The following is a 25,257-nucleotide window of genomic DNA, read 5'->3' as shown; positions in this document are numbered from 1 at the left end:
GGATAATATTAAAATGGATTTGAGGGAGGTGGGATATGATGATAGAGACTGGATTAATCTTGCACAGGATAGGGACCGATGGCGGGCTTGTGTGAGAGCAGCAATGAACCTTCGGGTTCCTTAAAAGCCATTTGTAAGTAAGTAAGTTACGCGAAATTAGAAAAAAAAAAAAAGAAAAAAGGCCATGGCTTGGGATTGCGGGATTTGTCTTGGCTTGGCTTTTACATGAGCTGGGTCCGGGAGCTGTCCGTACACTTGTTTGACCCTTTGTGCGCCCTTATATGCGTTGATTGTCCAAGTCCGACAGGTGATTTGGGCGACATTCGTGAATCCGACGCTGATAGGTGGATCATCCTGCTTCAGACCGTGATAGAGCCAGATCCCATTTCGCGTACGAGAAGCCTACTAAGTCCCAGGAGCCCGGAGCCCCAAGTCTTTTCTGTTAAGCTGACGCTGATAGGTGGGCCATCCTGCCTCACCCCCTGATAGAGCCAGGTCCCGTCCGCACATGAGTAGCCTGATTGAGTCCCAAGCCCTTCCTATATCAACGTCGGAAATCCGAACTACTATTTTTATAATTGCGGACGATAGGAGAGTGTTGGTGAGGATCGAATCCGGGTCGCCTGCGCTAGCACTGTAGTCACAGACGCGGCGACAGCGGGTTGTATTTGTCAAGTTGCCTCTTGTTTACGCAGAGGAGCATTATGTCACAACTACGATCATTTGTTGCAATTCTCGTTATCAGCTCACAGTAATTATGTGCTTTACAGATTATAAAGTAGTGACAGGCAGTGGCACCAACTTTTGAAAAACATTGGGTAGGCTCAAAACACTTCAGTTATAAGTTCACATAAAAATCTCGTAAATCCTCCCCTCCATGTAATGATATGCATTTTCAGAGTATTGATATGACTACGGATGGTATATAGGCTATAAAGTATAATGCTAAAAATAACAAAATGGAGATCTGAGAACAATTTTGAAGTATACTTAGTGTTGCCAACTCTCCCATATTTCCCGGAATCTTACGTATTTGCCCCTAATTTTTAACAGTCTCCCCCCTCCCGTATTATTCTTCTTTTCGAATATTTTTCTCCCTTATTTTTGCATAATGTAAATTTTTTTATTCTAAACATTTGGTTTTGCCGTGAATTATGATGATTTATATGATGAATTTTATTGTTCAAGAGATGCAGTAAAATGTGAAATGTTTATAGAAATTAATGCTTGCCAGAAATGGGTAAGTACCAACATAATGTGCGAGAGGTTTAGGAGGGAAATATAGGCCTACTCTTTCACAAATTATTGAACCATTTAGAAAACACCTTATAACATAAAAGCGAGATGTTATAAATAAATAAATAAGCAAGACATCGTTGTTGTTATTGTTATTGTTATTATTATTATTATTATTATTATTATTATTATTATTATTATTTATTTATTCTAGTTTGAGACCGTAACAGGCCACTTGGCCTAATACTTGTTAGGAAGATGATGATTTATTTATTTATTTATTTATTTATTTATTTATTTATTTATTTATTTATTTATTTATTTATTTATTTATTTATGCCTATAACAGGGTAAAGCCCCAATTACAATAGACAGTACAGATATTCGTTTACAAAAAAAAAACATAGATAACATGAAAAAATAAAAAAGAGATGAAACAGATATACGTGTAAATGAAAATTAAAATGGAAAATGAGAAAAGGAAAGAAAAAAAAAAAGAACAGACAAATAGATACTACGTAAATAAGAGATACAGATATAGATATAAATGAAAAATACAAAATAAAATAAATGAAAAATAGTTAAATATAGATATCATAGCCAAAAATGTAAAATGTAGCTAATTGGCAAATTACAGAGTAACAAATAGCAATATTATATAAAATCAACCACCTTCAGTATATTAATAAGAAAATGTTTGTATTCCATGTAAGAAATGCTGAAATCTAGATCCCATGTTTTACATATTTCATTGAAATTTGAACACATTTTTAACACTGGTGAATTTTTATGTGATGAAGTGTCTGGTTTTTTTATAATATAACAATTGACGATTTCTTAAATGTGATGGTCTAGCGTTAATCTGGATTTGTGATAATATTTCGCTGTTATCCAGTAGACCGTTGAATATTTTATATAATAAAAGTTGTTCAGCAAGTAATCTACAACTGGCAAGAGACTTTAAATTAAATTCAGCAAGTAGATTGTTGTACGAAATTTGTTATGGAGGGCTGAACAATGACATCTTCTAAAATACAGGCATCTAGAGAATTATCTATTATTATCATTGTTGTTGTTGTTGTTGTACATGACATTGTGATTTTACCCGCTTTGTTGGTATCTGGTATTAGTTGGCAACACTGAAGAGACGGCTAAAATTAGCCTTTTAGGAACTGCTATAGCTCACTATAGCTAGACGCAGCCGTTACACACATTTTCATCTTTGAGTAAAAACGAATATTTAGGAAATAACATATTGAAGGTCAAGTCAATGTAAGATCTGCCCTAACTAAAGCCTTGCTGGTCATTTACAAACAATTTATTTACACTTCTTCACCACTCGCAATTACTCGAATCCTCTGTGTGCTCGCTATGTATAGGTCTGACAAATTGTGAATCCACATTCAGAGTTGCAGTACAATACAGGCCACTCCACTTCCAGTACACTGCACTAAATAGATAAAAGCTAACTGGGTCAAGGGTCGTTCACATCATAACCAAGATCAAATCCGAATTCCTTTGAACAGTTTAGTGCTCATTGAAGAGGGAGAGGATCGGCGATTAACTGCGGAGGAATTCGTTTCTGTTGCAGATAAAAATTTCCCCTAATGTCTTCCTTCTCCAATAGTTTTATTTTGAAGATATTCCCTCTCTCTCTGTTCTCAGTTCAAGTGGTTGGTTCGATATCAAGCTCATATTAAGCAAAGCTGCATAGTTAGCACACACGACTAACTTCCCGACTCCTGGACTGTATCATGAAACCTCAATATGTTTTATAATAAGTCAACTGTAATGAATAGACTTAGAAGTTCAGTTCCTAATGGAGGAGATACAGGTTGACTGATAGCGGAGTGTTGGACGGAGGTGGGGGAACAGACTAGGGTAGGGGCACCCAAACTTCCTACCATGAGGGGCCAATAATTACTCTAGTGATTGACCTCGGACCACATTACAGTAATAATAATAATAATAATAATAATAATAATAATAATAATAATAATAATAATAATAATAATAATGGCTTTATTTAACCTGGCAGAGTTAAGGCCGTAAGGCCTTCTCTTACACTCAACCAGGATTAAAACTTGCTTACATAGTTGAACATAAAACTGGATCGGAATTAAGTAATTACATACTGATACAATTTAGGTACATAATGAGATCAAAGAAGTAGTTACATAAAAATTTACCCCATAAAATAAAAATAAACATAGTGGAATACATATTAATGTTGTTAGAGTCAAAAACGAATCGCATAAAAACAGAAGCCGATAATTTAATAAAAAAAATGTACACAGTAAAAATAAAAATAAACACATTAGTATACATATTAGTATTAGATTACAATTAAATAGGATTTACATAATTAAACCAGAAACCGACAATTGAATAAAATGTGCACAAAAAATAGATTAGTAATTAAAAAAACAACTCAGTGGGATACATATTGGCGTTAAGTGATAAATAAACACGATTTACATGATTACACAATAAAAATAAGAAAAAATAAATAAATACAGTGGAACACATTCCATTAAATATTTGCAACGCGTTAGGTCTGGCAACTCATCATAAGATATTTTTCTAATTTACATTTAAAGGAAATTGAAGTTCGACAGCCCTTGACTTCAGGCGGCAGAGAATTCCAGTGACGAGAAGTAGCAACAGTGAAATATGAAGAATAAAGAGATGATGTGTGGAGTGGTATTTCTAGCGTGTTATCATATTGTGAACGAGTATTTAAGTTATGATATTGAGAAGGACTGTGGAATCGGACAGATAAGTAAAATTCGGTATAAGAGAGAGAGAGGGAATGTAACTTTCTCCTCTCATTTAAACTGAGCCACAGTAATTTATCGAAAGAAGGCGAAATGTGATCGTAGTAGCGGACATTACAAATGAAACGAACACACGCATTATGAACACGTTGCAGTTTCTGGGATAAATCCACCCAGAGATCACTGAATAAAGCGTCACAATAATCGAAATGAGGCATAATAAGAGTCTGTACAAGCGTCTGCTTTAATTTAGCTTTTACAGTGTACTTAATATTTAAAAAAACGGACGTTTTTCAGTGAAGAATATTTTTTATACAGGAAGATCCAACGAAAAGTTGAGTCTGCCGTCAGTAGTCCGGTCTTGTGACTGCTTGTCCCATATGGACCGTAATACATAGAATATCATATTAAATTAATAAATCAATAAAATAATGGATAATAGATTAAATTAGAGAATACCTAAAGGAATATACGAAATGAATGGATAATAAGTAAATGAAGCATGTCATTAGGACGAACTTCCTTACAATTTGCTTTTAAGGAATTCAGAGGTTCATTGCCGCCCTCACATAAACCCGCTATCGGTCCCTATCTTGAGCAAGATTTATAATTTTTAAACAGAATCGTAAGCTATCTCGATTTCTTGAGATTAAAAAGATCTTTCTGGATTCAATTCTAATTGTTTACAATCAGTTCCTTTTTTTATTACACCCAAATTTCGTTTTATATCCACTTACGAAAAAATTTATAAGCGTACAACTATGAACTAACTAGCATTTCCGTATACACTCGTCTAAAATGTTACTTCAGTTTCTTGTAACCTTTATTTCTCACTAAATGTTCCGCAATAAAAACCCTCTGTGCTACAGTGAGAGACATTTCACTATCTTTATTTGCCAAATGTATCACAAATGTCACAGTGAACACAACACGCAACCAATACATTCGCATTCCACCGAACTGGGCTGTTGGCTGCTGGCGGATTCCCCGTCACATCTTCCCACATCTTGATCTTTCGTGTGCTGAGAAGAAACTGCCTACTGAAGGATGCACTGGAAGGAATGGTGAACGGGAGAAGAGTTCGGGGCAGAGGAAGGTATCAGATGATAGACGACATTAAGATAGCCTATATGGATCATATGCGAAGACTAAGAGTAAGGCAGAAAATAGGAAAGATTGGACAATGCTGGATTTGCGGTGAAAGACATGCTCTTAGACAGAAAACTATGAATATATCTATACTAATAATAAATCTGTAGCGGAAATTTTTCTGGTAATTTTCGATTTTCCAAAAATAATTGGTCCTAACATATATAATTAACCACCCTGAAACCGAAAATCGCTTTTTTGAAATGTTTATTTGTATGTATGTATGTATGTATGTATGTATGTATGTATGTATGTATGTATGTATGTATGTATGTATGTATGTATGTATGTATGTCTGTCTGTCTGTCTGTCTGTCTGTCTGTCTGTATGTTTGTTACCTTTTCACGCGATAATGGCTGAACCGATTTCGATGAAAGTTGGAATATAAATTAAGTTCGTTGTAACTTAGATTTTAGGCTATATGGCATTCAAAATACATTATTTAAAATGGGGGGGGGGTTATAAGGGGGTCTGAATTAAATCGAAATATCTCGCTTATTATTGATTTTTGTGAAAAATGTTACATAACAAAAATTTCTTTAAAAATCATTTCCGATAAGTTTTATTCTTTGAAAAATTTTGATAGGACTGATATTTAATGAGATAAATGAGTTTCAAAATTAAAATTACTGCCATCTAAGGCGGTGTAATGAAATAAACAAATGAATTCGTCTATAAGGGGCCTTGGTCAACAACAATCGAAAGCTATGAATCATAGCCTACAGAGAATGTTTCTGTGTTTGTATGAAGTAATATCGGAAGCTAAATTAACCGATTTGTGTAACTAATTATTATTTCACCATTGAAAAATGTAGTTTCTCTATATGGACATAATGCTATAATGTTATTACAGTAACTTCGGAGTGAATTGAGGACAGGTAAGATTAAAATAGCTTCTTATGCACAAACAACTTGATAGGCTATTCTGTGTATTCGTTTCCTGTATTTCTTAAAATAATGTTTATCTCAGAGAATTAACGAACCACAAGAGTGTATTGATTTAGTATGCAGTAATAATATGTTAGCTTAGCAGTCCATTATTTTATAATCCAAATTTTAACTATGCTCAATTGAATCGTGTTAAAATACATAAAATGCATATGCATTAAATGCAATGCAAAAAAAAAATTGGGTAATGAGCCAAGCAGATTATGTTGCGCTGTTGTAAAATAAAATTTGTTCCTCCTGAGATTCAAGAGCCCCCATAACAATTAAAAACTTACTTATCGGTGTACATCCGTTATCAACACATTTTTTATATAATATAATATAATATAATATAATATAATATAATATAATATAATATAATATAATATAATATAATATAATATATTTAAGTCATTTGAAGGGTTCAAAACCATAGTGGCCCAAGCGCCATTTACTGAATACGTAGAAAACAAGGGTTAAAATTAAGTTATTATCATAATTCAATGGAAACATATAGCAAGTAAAATAAAGTATACACATTAAATCTAAATGATATGTCAGTCTTCATTAAAGTATGGCTGCATGTAATAAAAATTAAGAAACATGTTAAAGGAATTGTCATTGCACCAAATGAGTGGTCTGTAGACCAAAATGATCGCATTTTAATTATTTAAATACAATTTAAATTAAGTAACATATTAAACGATTTATCCTTCTATCAAACACGAATCTTCCATGGATCAAATGTCCTATTTTAATTATGTAATTAGGCTACTTTATATTTATTTCTAACGGGTGCAGCGGAGCGCACGGGTACGGCTAGTACTATAAATATTTTAATTACATTTCAAACTCACGATTAACTCGAAAACCTTAACCGATGGAAATATTTTGAAAATAAATTGGAAATAATAGCGATGAGTTCTATGAGAATTCGCAGTTCTAACACACTGAAGTGTTACTCTGCATACGAAAATTCGCCAGGCAAACCTCCGCATTTTTTTAACTCGCCATAACTCGCAAACCAGTAAAGATTTTAAGTAGCAGTCACTTTTAAAAGTAATTTCCATTCTTCCTAAACATTTCTCTCTCTTTGACGCCCCATTTAACATTAAAAATAAGAAAAGTTTGTCGCTTATCAACTTTTGAGGGTGTCAATGTCTATTTTGAATAGGTCACTTCGATGTTAGTATTTTTTCTCACTTTCCAAAAAATATTTTGATTTTGAATTTTTTTCTATGCTTTCCTTAGACATTTATCTATATATCATAAAAATTATAGTGCGTTTGGTTTACTATCATAGGAGCTATGACATTTTAATTTTTTAACGGTGCTGCAAATAAATTCCTCGTCTGATAGCTCGGCAACGGAAGAACTAAAATGGTTAACGATAATAGTCCTTATAGAGCCTACAGCAATGTTGTCAACTAGACTGAAATTCCGTTAAAACTGACAGAATTTCAACGTAGAGGACGGGAAAAGAATGGCTTTGACGGGTGACGGATTTTCTGGCGGAAATAACGATTTACATCGTCTTTTGACTTTTTTAGCAGCTGTCATTTTAATTGTTTAATTTTTGGGGTATTTTCTTTCTTTTTTGAACTGTGCCATACAATGTTAAAGAATCCCGTTTTAGATTTCCTCATAGCAATCAAGTCAGAGATTGACGAATTATTATTTTAATCAAGATTGGTAAGTAAGTTGTGTTAAAATTTGCTTTTTATTTATATGCCTATATAGATATATTGAATGAGTTTTATTTTATTTATTTTTTTTTTTTTTACGGATTCTGACGGATTTCCAGGTGTTAGACTGACGGGGATACAAATTATGTGTTGGCAACACTGGACACTTTCTAAAGCGTAAGCAAAGAGAAGGAGCCACGCCGGGAATAACAGCGTCGCGATTATAATAGGCCTATTTATCCTCACAAATTAAAGTGACCAGTATTTCATAGCTTACTTATACGAAAACACTACTAACGGGTTATGATTGTTTACTGAGTCTCAAGAGACCGTTAGTCACAACACTCAGTCTATAATGCATTAGGACCACAACCGTAGAATTACAGCTGGCGCCAGCGTTTTTGGCGTATGTCCTTAATATGTAGTGCTTAGTTTGTGAGCATGTTGCTAATGCAGCTGAGAATGGTATCACTTCCTATACACGTCACATCAGCCATTTGCCAAAGAGAGTTGTCAGACTGACACTTGCACTTAACGTTCCCATTACTTATTTCACACGCCAAAAACGGTGACACGGACTGTAATTGACTCTGATAAATTCTCTCAATGATTCAAAGAGCAGTTCCGATGAGCTCCGAAGGATTTCCCGGGAACTTCAAGAACACCTTGACAAAAGTGCGATACCATCATAGATGACTTAAAAACGTGTCAAATTACTAAAAACTGATGTATAAATCATTTACTTACACGATATTTTGATCTGAATGCAGTTGTAACAACTTTAATTATATCTTGGTGTCATACCTCAGTGGTGTCCTACGCTGGCTTGAAGGTTCACAACACTGGTTTCTGCTCTCTAAGCACAAAGTCACTAAACAGTCTGCAGCCACTTGACGTCACTTATCGTCCCGCAGTTTATTATTTCGTGGTGGGATGATGTAACACTATCACGCTCAGCAAACATTCAAGTGAATTTGTTACGGGCTCCAATCTAATCTACAAGCTTAACATACTGCCAGCGGCCTTGAATAGAGACAGTGAGTGATATGAAAAATGTCCGGTTGTTTTCTGCAATAAATTTGGGAATTTTTATTTTTTTTTACTTGATTATTTAACGACTGTGTATCAACTGCTATAGTCCCGTCGCTCTAATTTCCGGCAGCCAATTACGTTGTAGGTCTCCTACATTTAAACGTGTGCGTCTTGTGATTCGCAGATGAAGGCGTTATGTATTTCCTAAGGCTGGATAAATACTTAATATAATCGCCCGCCATTTTGACTCTTTCGTTGGCGTTCGTAGAAAGCACACGAGAACGTTATTTGCCGCTCAATTATTTGCTCAATTACAGTGCGTTTGATTTATTATCATAGGAGTTACGACATGATAATGTTTAACGGTGTGGCAAATAGATTTCTCGTCTGGTAGCTCGGGAACGAAAGAACAAAAATGGCGAACGATACCTACTTAGACTTTATAGAGCCTTCACTTCCTAAGACGTAAGCAAAGAGGAGGAGTCACACCGGGAATAACAGCGTCGCGACTATAGGTTATTTAGCGCCGATTGGATTAGTGAGAGCGAGGTGGTATTTTGCGAGGTGAGGCCGAGGATCCGCCATAGGTTACTTGGAATTAGTCTTACGATTGGGAAATACCTCGGAAAAAAACCAACCAGGTAATCGAATCCATCCCCGAGTTCAACTTCGAATCGGCAGGCAAGCGCTTCAGTCGACTGAACTACGCCGGTGGCTGAGATTTTTTATTTTTTGCTGTATCTGAAAGAATCTTCCCAATTTTATGTAGTTTTACTATGCTGATTGTGCACTTGACAGGATAATTCAGTAGGGATAGCCGGTGATGGCTTCTGGCCTCCACTGTTCCTGCCTGGAAGCAGTGTTCGAATTGAAGGGGAGAAGCCGAGGAATTTCCTCGTCGTCGTTGTTGTTTAGTCAACTGTCCGAAGACAGGTCTGAACCTCACAAGTGATATCAATAAGGTATCACTTATGAGGCAACTAAGCCAGGAGATAATGGGGTACGGTAGCCAGTTTCTTTCCCCCTCCCACATCTCCGACTAGCTACATATTACACTAATCAGACTTTAGATATATAAACAAACAATTGTTTTTCCTCTGACACATATCGTGAAGTGATTTTTACTGCCTGATAGAAATGTACATATCAGCCAGAACCTCAATCAGAATTTCCTCCCTTCTGGATTTTTTTCCCAATTTCTTCATTCCTGTGTTCATTCCCATCCAGGGAAAGAAAATTTCTCACTCTGAATAATATCAGTTGCGAAGCTAAGGTGTAGAGACTGGGTAGGCTGAAAAAATCTGCTTACGTTATATCTTTTTATACAGCAGATGTTTCTCGGCTTTTCTATCAACCTTTTTTGTGACACAGATCCCAGAAGATCACCTCTCATTTTTACCCCCCAGACAGAATATAGGTACCTATGACAATAACTTATTTGTCTCAGAGCACTCTGTTAGCCAAGAATATTTCTTATACAGTACTATGAAAATTGAAAATTTATATTTTGTCTTCCTCCATCCGCTATTTTAATATGTAAATGTCATGCCGATTTCCTATCTTTGTAAACACATTTTGTTTCATACTTCCAATTTGAAAAATGACCTTAATGTTCTCTCAGTATGAGCAATTTTACACGAAATTAGTACGTAACAGACACACAGGCATGCACTTTCGATTAAACTAACACTCAACAATGCAGCGCATTCACACAACATCAACATAGCGCGGCGTATTATATCGCGGTTGAGTTAGCCACTACTGAGTCGTAGCGAATCGATATCCCCTCCTTCCCAGTCCTCCCTCAAACTTGCAAGTTACGCTTCCTATGAGTAAGACCGTCGCGCGTCGCTACGAGGCTTCTGCCACAAGCCTCTCGCATTGAACTGTGCATCCTGGAATGACTGCCAACAGTGAATTTAATATATGAAAAGATCGGAGTGTAATCACTTGTTACGATAGTCTGCATCGTTATTACGAACTTATAGCCTACTGTTACTAGACATAATAACTCAAATTTTTGGGGTAGGCTAAGCCTCTTTAAAGCTTTGCCATCTAATATATTAGGTTGATGCATACGTTCGTAGCGTTTGTGTTCGTCGTCACAACACTACGTTCGTCATTTGTCATTTATTTTTGTATAAGTTATTCCGATTTAACGTCTTGCAGGTACTGGTACACTGACATTCATAGGTATCCGACCTACGATTTTATGATCGTGTAACCGAACTTTCCAGCCACGGGATAAGTCAGAACCAAAGATATGAAAAATTGACAAATTTTGAAAGAGTTCCGCTAGTTCTCAATAGGTGGCAACATTATTTGGAGCCGTTAAGAAGTGTCAGGGAAAGTGATTATGTAAATTAAGCATAAATTATTCTTCTAATAGACTATATCAGCTGTTTCCACCCAAACTCAGTGTTCTTTTACGATCAATAAAGTGAGATGAAAAATGAATTTTATAACACGGGTATATTTATCTACGATTGGCAACAGTGACTATTACTTTCGCCATCTATTTATAGAAGTAATAATTAAAGAATCCACACTTACACCAACAAATTTCGATCACTATCGATTAGTAGGGTCAGATGTCTTTGAACGTCAGTGTACATTAGATCTATTGGTTTTGATTAAATTCATCATTGTTATCGATTTTATAGGGGTTTGTATATTTTGAATGGGGTTAAGTACCGGTACGGTCAAGAGGTCGCAAACAAATTTCTTGCCCAAAAGTGGGCCGAGCCTTCTAAAAGAGTGGGAACCAAAAGTGGGCCGAGCCTTCTAAAAGTTTGGGAACCAAAAGTGGGCCGAGCCTTCTAAAAGTTCGGGAACCACAAATTCATGATTGCTGCCGACTGGGAGATGGTGTTGATGAAATTAATATAAATTAAGAAATTGGTCCGCTTTCGCCATCTATTGAATTAATAACAAGGTATTGATTGTGTAGTTCAAGTAGTGCGCGCTAGATGTCGGGACGTATATGAATCGGAAATGCAGCCTGGGTGGATTTAGAGACAAAGACTGCTTGAAAATGACGACAAAGATACGGATCAACTTGGTAATCGGATCTGAAATGAGGTGGTGGCAGCGTGAATGTGGAGGGTGAGGGGTTACATTGTTTCAATCCACTGCATCTATATCTATATCTATGAGATATTTGCTGTGTAGGGTGCAGCAACCCTTCGGATAACTTTAATGAAGAGTGTTTGGTGACAAAACGCACACTGTAGGCTTTAATGAGTCTGTACTCTCTACTTCCGCTCCCTCACACCCTTAAGGGTACTGGGTAGAGCTGTTAACAGTATTTTCGCGTATAAATATGAATATATAAAATATTTTTTCCTCTGTTTCTATCAAACACAGACTAATGTCCATTGCGCCGTGTGATAAACAAATGTTGGTGCGTTGTGAGCTGGTCACAGAAACAAATTCTTTCATTGTTTTAATATGGGAATGCAAGAAAGAAAATATAAAAATTGGAAATTTATCTTTCGAAGAGGTGGAGAAGTTCAAATATCTTGGAGCAACAAGTACAAATATATAAATGATACTCGGGAGGAAATTAAACACAGAATAAATATGGGAAATGCCTGTTATTATTCGGTTGAGAAGCTTTTATCATCCAGTCTGCTGTCGAAAAATCTGAAAGTTAGAATTTATAAAACAGTTATATTACCGGTTGTTCTTTATGGTTGTGAAACTTGGACTCTCACTTTGAGAGAGGAACATAGGTTAAGGGTGTTTGAGAATAAGGTTCTTAGGAAAATATTTGGGGCTAAGAAGGATGAAGTTACAGGAGAATGGAGAAAGTTACACAACACAGAACTGCACGCATTGTATTCTTCACCTGACATAATTAGGAACATTAAATCCAGACGTTTGAGATGGGCAGGGCATGTAGCACGTATGGGCGAATCCAGAAATGCATATAGAGTGTTAGTTGGGAGGCCGGAGGGAAAAAGATCTCTAGGGAGGCCGAGATGTAGATGGGAAGATAATATTAAAATGGATTTAAGGGAGGTCGGATATGATGATAGAGAATGGATTAATCTTGCTCAGGATAGGGACCGATGGCGGGCTTATGTGAGGGCGGCAATGAACCTCCGGGTTCCTTAAACGCCAGTAAGTAAGTAAATATGCAAGAAAGAAAAGTGTAAAAAAATTATGATTGTCAACAATTAGAAACACGTATTACAAAAAGTTTTAATCTCTCACTTTTCAAACTTTCGCCATATGTTAAAAACATATTACTTGAGAAAATAAGTAGAATAAAAATAGTATTTTTTCAATTAGGCCTACACAAGTACAATGTGACAAATCCCCATATGTTTATTTTGTCATATAAAAATATGACATCTCTCCATATTTTCACTACCGGTACTTGAATTAAATATTTTAAAATAGTAGTCCATTCATATTGAAAAACGTTATAGTTTACATTATCATAACAAATTTCAGTCCTCTATCTTAAGTAGTTTCTGAGCAAATTCGACTATTTATTTATTTTGCTAGTAAAGTGAGTACAAATTAAATTTATAAAACAAAAATATTTCTAGGCACTACCGTAAGAGCCAGGCTCGTGTACGGTGAGGTCTTAGCCAATAATATAATATAAAATTTACAAAGACAGTTTACTAAATACAATAATTAATTTAATTCAAACCGATAAGTAACACACAAGAGCAAAAGAAAAGAAGAAAAATAAAGAGAGAGAGAAAAACACATTTAATATAAATTGATAATCAGACAGAAGCCAGTGATATTCAATAAAAACATGAATATAGTCGATAGAAATAAAAAGGTAAAAAACACACACATTTGTTAGTATTATTGGGGAATAATTTTATAAATTTATTTTTTAAAAGATTCAATTTTAAAATATTTCAAATTTGGAAATGGTTTGTAATTTTATTATAAAGTCTTGGGCCGAAACTAGCACCATGTTTAAGTGCTGCACTTATATGAAATTTAGGCTCAATTAATGGGAAAGTAGAATTTTGTCTTCGTGTACGATATTCACGTCGATTAGATTTATGTTTTATTTCATTTCTGTGGTAGTAAGTTAGTAAACTATAAGCCTATTTATTAATTTCTTCAATAGTTAATACTTTAAAATCTGTATAAATTAAATTTGTTGGGTAGTCCATATTTTTGGTTACACAAATTTTTATTAATCTTCTGTGTCATAAAATTAATAGATTAAGTACAAATGATGCTACGCCACCTATTGTATTAACGATTGTACTAAAACTAAAAATATTATTCTCAATGCCTCCTTAGTGATAAAATTTCAAAGTATTATCAATAGTTTTTTTTTTCAATACTCTTTCTTTCTGCAATTCCTGCATTAAAACAATGAAAGATAATTTGTTTCTGTGGCCAGCTCACAACTTACCAACATTTGTTTATAACACGATGAAAAGGACATTTGCCTGTGTTTGATAGAAACAGAAGAAAAAGTTTTTTCATATATTCATATTTATACGCGAAAATGCTTTTAACAGCTCTACCCAGTACTCTTAATCGATTTGTTGTTCTAACTTCGCTTTCTACAATAATTTATACCAATTCGAAACCCGTTGTTAAATCTATAAAAAATTGGTAAGGAATTAATACATTACCGGTATAAAAACCTAACTGAAGTCCGAGGCTTAGAAGTATTTGGCGATTTGTGCCCCTGACTGGAAGAATATAGATTATTGAATAATACGTAGCTCTAAATTTAAGAAATAAAACAAAAATAATGTTGCAACGTCGAATTTTAGTCCTTCACGGTTGTCCGTGTATGGTTTGAGCAATGGAAGAAAACATTTAACTCTCCCTTAAAACAATATGCCTACTCGTGTTGTTTCAAGAAACTATACCTAAGTGATCGAACAACTTAATCCAGCGTTTCTCAAACTATGGTCCGCGGACCACCTGTGGTCCCCGAGGTCTGCCCTTATGGTCCTTAAAAAAAGGACAGAAGAAAAAAATGAAATTCAAACGAATTGCGTATCACACTATAACTGAAAATCTCAGAGTTTGAAAATGGCACATGGCAATCACCTTTCACTTTTTACTCCCAGTACTGACATTTTATGAAATTCATTATCCTACCTGTCTACCCATTTCCCACTCTACTCTCAGCAACAAAAGAGGGATTTAAAGCACTATGAACGTGGTGTTTCTCGCCATCTTTTCCCTGGACATCAGCTGATGACATGTGGCTTGGCATATCTTTCAGATGTATTCTCAAAACTAAACGAACTAAATCTGTCTCTACAAAGTAATTCTTTGACTGTTCTCAATGTGTATGAGAAAAAAATGTTCGAGAAGAAACTTGGTTTGTGGGCCAGTTCCGTAAAACAGAGAATTTTTTCACTATTTCCAAACGTAGAGTCTTTTTTGGTTGAAAATGATTTCGTTATTGGAAAAGAATTATGCAAGGATATATGTTCGCATCTCGAAACACTGTGATCACAATTTGAAACTTATTTTCCAAGTAAATATGACGAATTTTCAGGGGTTCGTGATCCATTTCATTGCGATGTTGAAACTAACTAACTTTCATTGAGTGAAAGAGAACATTCAGGTGAACTCTTGAATGACACTGGACTTAAAATGAAATTCCAAGCGGAATGTATGGTGAATTTCTGGACCTCATCAAGGTGAAAAGAAAATGTAGTGAACTGTACAATGATGCTTTACAGATTATAATTCAGTTTGCTTTTACGTATCTGTGTGAGAAAGGGTTTTCATCACTAACTCTAATAAAAACAAAGTAGGCTGCCGAAATCGACTCGATGTAGCCTATTTGACGATCTCCGACATAAGCTTACCAGCATACATCCAAATATAAAACAACTGTGCAAGAATCGGCAGGCTTATCCATCTCATTAATAGGAGTACCAACATTTATTTATTTTGTTTAGTTAATAAGTTAAGGATAATCCAAACTCTAATAGCCTTGATTTATTGAAAAACGGAAATGAATTTTTTTCTATTAACATTAATTTAATTAGTTAATACTAATATAAAATTAAATGAAATAAATTCATTTTAATTAATTAATTGTTTTTAAAATATAAATATACTGGTATTAAAATATATTACAAAAATGATAAATTTGCTTTCGAAGGGAACAAGTGTAAGGTGGTCCTCGGAACTGTTGTGAATTAAAAAAGTGTTCCCCACTTCAAAAAAGTTTGAGAAACGCTGACTTAATCCATACAAGGTGAAGAAGACAACAGGAAGAAGACGAAGACGTGGAGAGCGGAGAAGAGAAAAAGGTACGAAAAGAATGAGCGTAGCATGAAAAAAGTGTGCAGAATGAAGAGAAGGAAGAGAGAAAGGGAAGAGGCGAAGAAAAAGGCAAGGTAAATGCGAATGAGAAACTGAAGAAGGAAGTGAGAAGTAAATAATAGAGAGAGAGCGCGCGCGCGCGAAAAGAAAAAGAAATTAAGGAAAACGAGAATACAAATGATGAGAGTAGAAGACGAGTAAATGAAGGAGAGAGACATTTTTAACAACTTCAAATTAGTGTAACTCTGAAAATATTGAGAATAGGGCCTATGTTTATATGCCATTTTTTGCTCAATATGTCTTCGGATATGTGCTCCGTAAGTGGCCATAACTCCTCGTGAATCACCCTGTATAAAACAGGGTTTATTTGCTACGAAGGTATTAAAAACATAAATTACTCTTAATAAAGATTAGATATCACGAAAAACATTTTCAATATTGGAATCAACCCAAAATTTAAAAATGTTTTTTTCTCAAGCATTTGAGTAGCTCATTTCTGTTCTCTGGCCCGCATCAAAACGATAAAAGAACTATGGTGACCTTGAAGAAAAATAACTGGGAACCGTTGCTATGACGATGTGACGAAGTGAGTTTTATTTGATAACATCCATTTCGTTTCTCTTCTGTAAAATGTCAATCACATCTGCCAGACAAAATGGCGCCGTGATTCGGTTATTTGGCCGTTGTTTGTCGTACTCTGTAATGAACAATAAAGCGGAAGCGTTTCTGATCACGGATAAAAATGGAAAGCAATATAGCTGCGTAATTATTCTTCTGATACCGTCAGTGGAATTTAGATTGAGTGCATATCAATATATCAGTTACAAAGAATAGTTAAAGATGTGTAATTTTAAAATTTCAGCACATAAAACAAATGGAAAATACAGTGTCAGAACTAAAATTATTTTAAATGATACACCTATAGAACTGATCACTAGTTTCAAATACTTAGGATATGAAGTCACTTACAAACACACAAGTGAAGGTAGAAACAAACTTCCAATGTTCCAGCAGATAGATGGTAGGCTACAATAAATAGAACACTGAAGGGTAAAACAAGAAAAGACACTCAAAGTTTTACGTATAATGTAACAGCAGTATCAGTTCTGTTATCTCACAAGCAACGACAGAAAGAAATTGCAAGCATCTGAAATGAAGTTCCTAAGATGGATCAAGGGTTGCACTATACTAGACAGAATTAGGCTAAGAATGACGATATAACATGTGAACTAAACGTGGTATCACTGGAAGAAAAGATCCGTAATTTTAGAGAGCAGTGGATTGAACATCTAGAGAGAATGTTTAGCAACCGAGTTTCAAGACTAATATTAACATACCGATATAGACCAAAAGGAAAAAGAGACCAAGGAAGACCAAGGAAACGTTGGAAGGAGTCACTGAGAAGCCGGAACAGGCCTTAAGCCTAATCCCTGAAGTGAAGAAAAAGAAGAATTTTTTTCATGTTATGAAACATTGTTAATACATTTTAAAAATTCTAAATGCAAGATATTTTTATTTTAGTGTTGATCTAATCAAAAGTGTAATGCATGTATGTGTATTAATCGAACATTTGACTTCTTGCATTAATCAGTGCTTATCAAATCATATTTTTCTAGGCTACTTAACGTAGACGAAAAAGTTACTATTTTTAAGAAAGGTGATCCCACAATGACTCAGACTTATATTTGTATTTTGCCTATATTCTCCAAAATCTTTGAAACACTAGTAAAATTTCAGTCAACTGATTATTTTGAAACTAATGCTTGTTTTTCCAAAGATAAACATGGTTTTAGAAAAAAATTACCTTCTCTGGATGCTGTGGAAGACATTTTATCTCATTCATTCATACTGTTCTGCCCAAGGGCAAGTCTTTCTTTGCAAACCCAGCATTCTCCAGTCTTTCCTATTTTCTGCCTTCCTCTTAGTCTCCGCATATGATTCATATATGTCGTCTATCATCTAATATCGTTTTCTGCCCCGAACTCTTCTCCCGTTCACCATTCCTTTGAGTGCATCCCAAGCAATTTATACAATATTAATTAAGAACTAAGGTAAAACCCTGCAAACCCTTGGTCCTTATACTTATATTTTCCAACATAAAAACATTGTAGTAGTAGGCTAGTATTTGTTCCATATTTATAAATCCTATTTCATATTTAGTATATTAGATTATAATTTAAACTAATCATAACAAATTGAAACTTATAGACTAATGATGACAATAAATATATACTTGTAGACATAACACAACACTGTAAGCTCAGAAATTCCGAACTATAAGAAGCAACAAATATAAAATGGAATATTATGCGACTTAACATATAACATGCACTAAAACTATAAAAATGAACTTCCTAATACTACTTGCTTACTTACTTACGGTTTTTAGAGAACCCGGAAGTTAATTGCAGTTCTCACATAAGTCCGCTATCGGTCCCTATCCTGAACAAGATTAATCCAGTTTCTACCATCATATCTCACCTCCCTCAAATCCATCTTTATACTAATAGTCAGAAAGTATCGGAACTTCAGGTGGAAACGCCGTGCTCTAAAGGCAATTTCTCTGCATTGTCCGTGTAGTATGTGGCCTACTCTCCAGGCGTAGCGTATAGACTCAGTGCAAACATGTGTAGATATCTTTGTTTCAGATGGCATATAACCATTTACACAATACCGCCTTCAAAGTAAGCCCCCTGGGCAGTGACACACTTCTGCCAGCGTCCATACCATTTCTCGAAACATTCCTGCAACCCATCTTTGATCACTTCCAGCATGAATTTTCACCTCTTCGGCTGACGCAAACTGCCGTCCTTTGAGTAGGAATTTAACCTTTGGAAATAAGTAGAAATCTGCTGGAGCAAGATCTGGAGAATATAGTGGCTGTGGAAGGACAGGTATTTTGTGTTGTGCGAGGAATTCGCTCACAAAGAGCGACCGATGTGCTGGGGCATTGTCATGATGGAGAACCCAATTCTGTCCTTGCCACAAGTTGGGTCTTCTTCGCCGAACTGCATCACGAAGACTCCGAAGAATTGCAACATACGCCTCCTTACTGACAGTTCGACTCTCAGGAATAAACTCGAAACCCTGGATATCGAATAACACTTCAAGCATTACTTTTCCCTTTGATCGGTCGGCACGGAATCTCTCTTGCCATGGTGAGCCGGAAGATTTACACGTTGAAGACTGCGGACCGTAAAGGAAACACCATGTCTCATCACCTGCGATCACTCTGTGCGAGAGAGTTGGATCCTGGTCCACCCTGTCAATCAGGTCTCCACTAACCAATTGCCGCTCTTACCGCTGCTCATCTCTTAGGCTTCTTGGAACAACGTGCTCACACACACTTTGCATTTCAAATCATTGTGGAGAATAGACTGCACAGAACCATACAAAATGCCTAACAAAGTAGCCACACCGTCTATTGACTGTCTGTGGTCTCGTTTGATTTCTTGTGCAACTCGAGCTATCATTTCTTCCTTTCTAGCCGATCTGGGTCTTCCTGAACGTGGATCATCATCTGTTGAAAGACGGCCACTTGTGAAGCGCTTGTGCCACTCATGCACTCGGGTCCGAGCCAATGTTTCTTCTCCATACGCTTGGTGCATGAGTGCCAAAGTCTCGGTAAATATTTTACCGAGTTTAACACAGAATTTAACGTTATAGTCGGAGGCAGATGACCTCAATGACATTTCCAGTAGGCGAGCCAATGTTTTGTGACAACTGCGAGAATGAATTGCGATAAGGCTGTCTGTCCTTGTTTATATGTTCACACTCGCCTCTCGTATCGTTATTATTAATTAATAAACACACCACGGTACAGTCCGACTCAAAGAATACCCTAAATACATGTAAATGACTTTCGTTCGCAATGATTTTACAATATGTCTCCTACATTTTCTAAATTAAAAGGAAAAAGCATTGCATTGCGCATATTTGAAGAGTCCACTGCAAGAATGATGGATGTCATTTGGAATACATTTTGCAGGAGAAGCAATTGAAAGTTTGAAATGTTTAGCGCTGAAAGCTTAACTGTGATTTTCCGATCATTACTGGACAATGACTATCAATGCCATATAACTCTCTATGTACATTCTATATGTCTTAAGCTATACATTGACAGTCTTGGTTCATTTTCGACAAGAAAGTGACATCCATCATTCTTGCAGTGTACTCTTCATATATATATATATATATATATATATATATATATATATATATATATATATAATCCTACCCTTACCAGATCAATATACAAGATTTGTCCAGCAATAATCTAGGGATCTTCTACTGGTGGTGCGACAATTCAAATTAATAAAATGACGATTCTTCTTATTAATCAAAATATAATTTGGTTAATTGGGTAAAATTGCATGCTGCGGAAGTTAGATTTATATAAAGGAATAATAAATAGGTTTGTAATGGATATTACAAGGGCAATAATTTCTTAACCCGCACATTGTGAATAGAACAGATAAGAAAGCATTTTAAAATATTCAAAATCGTACAAAATATCGGAGCAACTAATTTTCCCTGCACAAATTGCACCAATTGAAAAATATAATTACCATTCACAATAAATACTGTATTTTATGGATTCTAAAAAGTTGTTTATTCATCTAGAGGTATTGGCTGATGATTATACTAAATTCCAGCACAAAATTCATTCAGAATATGTAGAAATTACACTTTCGATTTTACTAAATGTATAGACCTACTATCAAAAGGTGTTACATATCCCCTTAAATACTGTACATGTGTTACCTGTGTTTATGTACGTTTTCAGTATCCGATGTTTCATTTTTTTAAATATAATTCATAGTACTGAAACTGCCATATTGAATTCGCACAAATTGTATTTTCGTAACTTTCGTCTCGAAAACTTCTAAGATATCTTATTTAATTTTTCACCCATTTTTGTCCCACTCCACCACTTTAGGGACAAAGTCGAACAAAATAATACCTTATTCGTATTCTGTGAACGCAAAGATCCCCAGATATCGACTTTCATCGAGATCGGATGACATAAGATTTCTTACTCCCTTCTGCCTTTTCATCAGTACCTTAGGATATGGTATATAAAAAATCTAAGAATGTTTAACCAATAGTGTAGAGAGTAACCTTCATTTTAAATTTTACGTCTCTAGTTAAATATACTTTAGTGAATTTTTAAAATCGTCAACTCCTTTCTCTCTCCTCTCTGCTCGGGGGGGGGGGACGTGAAGTTATTTGAAGGGAGTAGCCTACATGAAATCGAATTCTTTTACCTTCCTTATACATTTTAGAAACAATTCTGAGAGATGAGATGAATAGTCTAAACCAATTTTATGAGTGAATCTTTGTTTTAAATTTAAAGGCTCCACGTCTGCTGGTTAAAAATAAATCGGTATAATTATTTCGATTATTACTGCCTCCCATTTTCCATCTCTTAATGTTCGTATTTCGTAAAAGTCAGTCTTATCTATTGACTAAGGATTAACATATTCCCATATAGGCCTACATATATATATATATATATATATATATATATATATATATATATATTATATTTCCATTTCGTACAATATTCTGGTCACGAGACATAATCATGTACTTTGTCTTTTCGGGATTTACTTCCAAATCTATCGCTTTATTTGCTTCAAGTAAAATTTCCGTGTTTTCCTTAATCATTTGTGGAGTTTTTCCTAACATATTCACGTCATCCGCATAGACAAGAAGCTGATGTAACCCGTTCAATTCCAAACCCTCTCTGTTATCCTGAACTTTCCTAATGGAATATTCTAGAGCGAAGTTAAAACGTAAAGGTGATAGTGCATCTCCTTGCTTTAGCCCACAGTGAATTGAAAAAGCATCAGATAGAAACTGGCCTATACGGACTCTGCTGTAAGTTTCATTGAGACACATTTTAATTAATCGAACTAGTTACTTGGGAATACCAGAGACACATATAGACTACTGTAATATTTGTTTAGTTTTTGGAGGTGACTGTCTAGAGTCAAATAGAACACTCGGGCGTGCGTGTTTACTCTTATGTCCTACCCATTCCAGCTGCGACAGAGATAACCGATCTTGCAGCGGTGAGGAACTCGCTCTCGAGTTCATATTAACAAAATCCATCTGCCAAAATCTGTGGCGCGAACTATACCTCTCTGCTCTTTCAAGCTCATTTTGCAACTGTATTACACGTCTTCACTAAACAACGCTAAGAGCTGCACTGTATTTCGATTGGTTTCCGGCTATGCTAGTCTTCCTCATTCTCATGCGCAGCCGCACAGAGTCTGTACGTCTGGAGAGTATGTCACATACCACACGGACAAGCCAGAGAAGTTGCATACTACAGAGCATGGCGTCGCCATCCAAAGTTCCGATACTTTCTGACTACTAGTAGGCCTATATGAAATATTACATAGCGTGTTCTGGGACATTGATTTAATTCCCAAACTGTTCAGTAAATTGAAGAGAGTAGTGCTTTATGATAATAAATCATTGAAAGAATTTTAGTTTTGTCCTTTAAATGTGCAGAAATTTGAAATCTAACAAATGTAACTTTTCGTTCTGCAAAGGAATTTTACAGTGTTACCTTTTGTTCGCATCAAATTTCTGCACATTTAAAGGACAAAACTATTTTTTTTTTCAATCATTTATTATCATAATATACTGTTCTCTTAAACTGACTAAGCATATTGGGAATTAAATCAATGGCTTCACCAAAACACGCTATGTAATGTTTCATATAAAATAATTAGTATCTCGAAAAGGACGCAAAAACTAGCAAAGTTGTATTAAACTTTTTTGTTTGAAATATCTCAAAGAGTAAGTCCCTGAAATTAATTGCATGACCTATAATTCACTCTTTGTACATAGCTATAGGCCCTACTCTTTGTGTGTATATATATATATATATATATATATATATATATATATATATATATGATGCTATGTCATGTGTTGTAGTTTGATATTCGCACAGCAGCCAATAGCTATGCGTCTTCAGTGCAAAATGTAGCTAATTACATCCAATTTTATTGCAAAATGGGAGTAGCTTGATTATTTGTTTTTATTTTACCCCCCCCCCCATATTGCTGATTGTAATAAATGAGTGATAAAATGAAACTCAGTTAATTTTTTAGAATGTTTTTGTTATTTTCCACAACTTTGTGAAAATGGAGCTACCTCCTTTTTCAGAGAGTCCTTCAGTTGTACTTCTCATTCATCATAGTTTTCTGCCCAAGGGTAGGTCTTTCACTGCAAACCCAGCATTCTCCTATTTTTCCTATTTTCTGCCTACCTGTGCACATGATCCATATATCTTAATGTCGTCTATCATCTTATATCTTCAGCGTAAAATCTATAGAAATGCAATCCTAAGCAGCCTCCTCCCACAATCCAAAGAATAAGTTTCGTTTAATATAACCATAAAATGAATGAACTAGTCGCCCGGAGCGCAGCCAGGCTGGGTTCCACTGTCGAGACACACTGAAGCAGTGATGTTCAACAAATAAAACTCTGAAATAAAAGTCCGGTATATTAAATTACTGCGATTTTAAAGCTCCCCTGCCTAAATAGCTATTTAGGCCAATTACAATTGCATTAAATTTAAATAAAAAAGACTACAATTTAGGCTAGATATTGAGGGTGAAGTTTAAAACCAGAATTAATTGCATTTCAGCTTTCACCTCCTCATCCTCACCCCGATTTTAAATTTCAAAAAGGCAGCCCAATATCATGATACAGAAATATTATGAAAGAGTATTCAATTGTTTATAGGTCTACAGTACGTCTCATTCATTTGTATCACATCTTTTGTTTTCTATCGTCGCCTGGCAACCAGAGTTTTTGTTATTGACGGATGTACGATAAAATCACAGCTTTTGGGATATTCTTCTGAGTTTAATTAACTCAGTTTACTAAATTAAATGTCCAAAATGTGCTCCATTGTCGGCTATACAGTAATACAGCCTATTTCGGAACTTCTCTACATAGCATTGCCATAGCATCAAAACCATACATACAGTAAATAACGTAAATCCAAACTTCTGCTTTTATTATCCTCTATTCTGTTTTAAACTTTAAAGAAAAGGTTTATAATACACGACTATAATATTCCTTAATATTAGTTTGTGTTACTATCTGAAATAACCGTAAACAAGTCTTTGTAGTTTCATTCTCTTCAGCTCTAATCAACAATAACAACAATCCAGGTTCGTCAGGTGACGTTAGAATACAAAAAATGTGAATATGAATGATATAAATAAATGATAGGCCTACTCTTTCAAATTTAAGTAGCGTAGGCCTATCGTAGTATGGGCTGCCATTTGAAATTTTAAAGGGGGTAGGAGTGAAGGGATGAAACCTTAAATTCAATTAACACTGGTTTTAAACTTTCTCCTCAATATATAAATTGACGTGTTTTTTTTTTTGTTTAAATATAATTTAATTGAAATAAATAGTTATTTAAACTGGCTTGTAAGAAACCCGGAGGTTCATTGCCGCTCTCACATAAGCCTGCCATTGGTCCCTATCGTGAGCAAGATTAATCCATCATATCTCACCTCCCTCAAATCCATTTTAATATTATCTTCCCATCTACGTCTCGGCCCCCACAAAAGGTCTTTTTCCCTCCGGCCTCCCAACTAACACTCTATATGCATTTCTGGATTCGTCCATAGACCTACGTGCTACATGCCCTGTCCATCTCAAACGTCTGGATTTAATGTTCCTAATTATGTCAGGTGAAGAATACAATGCGTGCAGTTCTGTGTTGTGTAACTTTCTCCATTCTCCTGTAACTTCATCCCTTTTAGCCCAAAATATTTTCCTAAGCACCTTATTCTCAAACACCCTTAACCTATGTTCCTCTCTCAAAGTGAGAGTCCAAGTTTCACAACCATAAAGAACAATCGGTAATATAACTGTTTTATAAATTCTAACTTTCAGATTTTTTAACAGCAGACTGGATGATAAAAGCTTCTCAACCGAATAATAACAGGCATTTCCCATATTTATTCTGCGTTTAATTTCCTTCCGAGTATCATTTATATTTGTTACTGTTGCTCCCAGATATTTGAAATAACTAGTTACAGAAAACAGGAAAGTTTTGAAATTAAGCCCGGTATAATTTCAAATTTTACAAGAACAAAGGTGGGTCACATAGAAAGCCATAG

General features: G+C 35.2%; 1 protein-coding gene across 5 annotated transcripts in view; it reads right to left on the bottom strand.

Annotated features, from left to right (window-relative positions):
* D2hgdh (D-2-hydroxyglutaric acid dehydrogenase) overlaps positions 1-25,257 on the bottom strand; it is a 270,875-nt gene that overhangs the window by 47,459 nt on the left and 198,159 nt on the right. For 3 of the 5 annotated variants that reach the window (XM_069835979.1, XM_069835981.1, XM_069835974.1), the window contains exon 1: positions 8,579-8,734. The exons of 1 other annotated variant lie outside the window; for it this stretch is intronic. The gene's annotated coding sequence lies outside the window, so the exon portion shown is untranslated. Of the gene's footprint in view, positions 1-8,521; positions 8,735-25,257 lie in introns of those variants that run through there. One more of the 5 variants, XM_069835976.1, reaches the window with a different exon arrangement.

This window comes from Periplaneta americana, chromosome 9, assembly GCF_040183065.1.
Source record: "Periplaneta americana isolate PAMFEO1 chromosome 9, P.americana_PAMFEO1_priV1, whole genome shotgun sequence".
Classification (NCBI taxonomy): Eukaryota; Metazoa; Arthropoda; class Insecta; order Blattodea; family Blattidae; genus Periplaneta; species Periplaneta americana.
The sequence above is the reverse complement of the archived record's forward strand: the minus strand, read 5'-3'. Positions and strand labels throughout refer to the sequence as shown.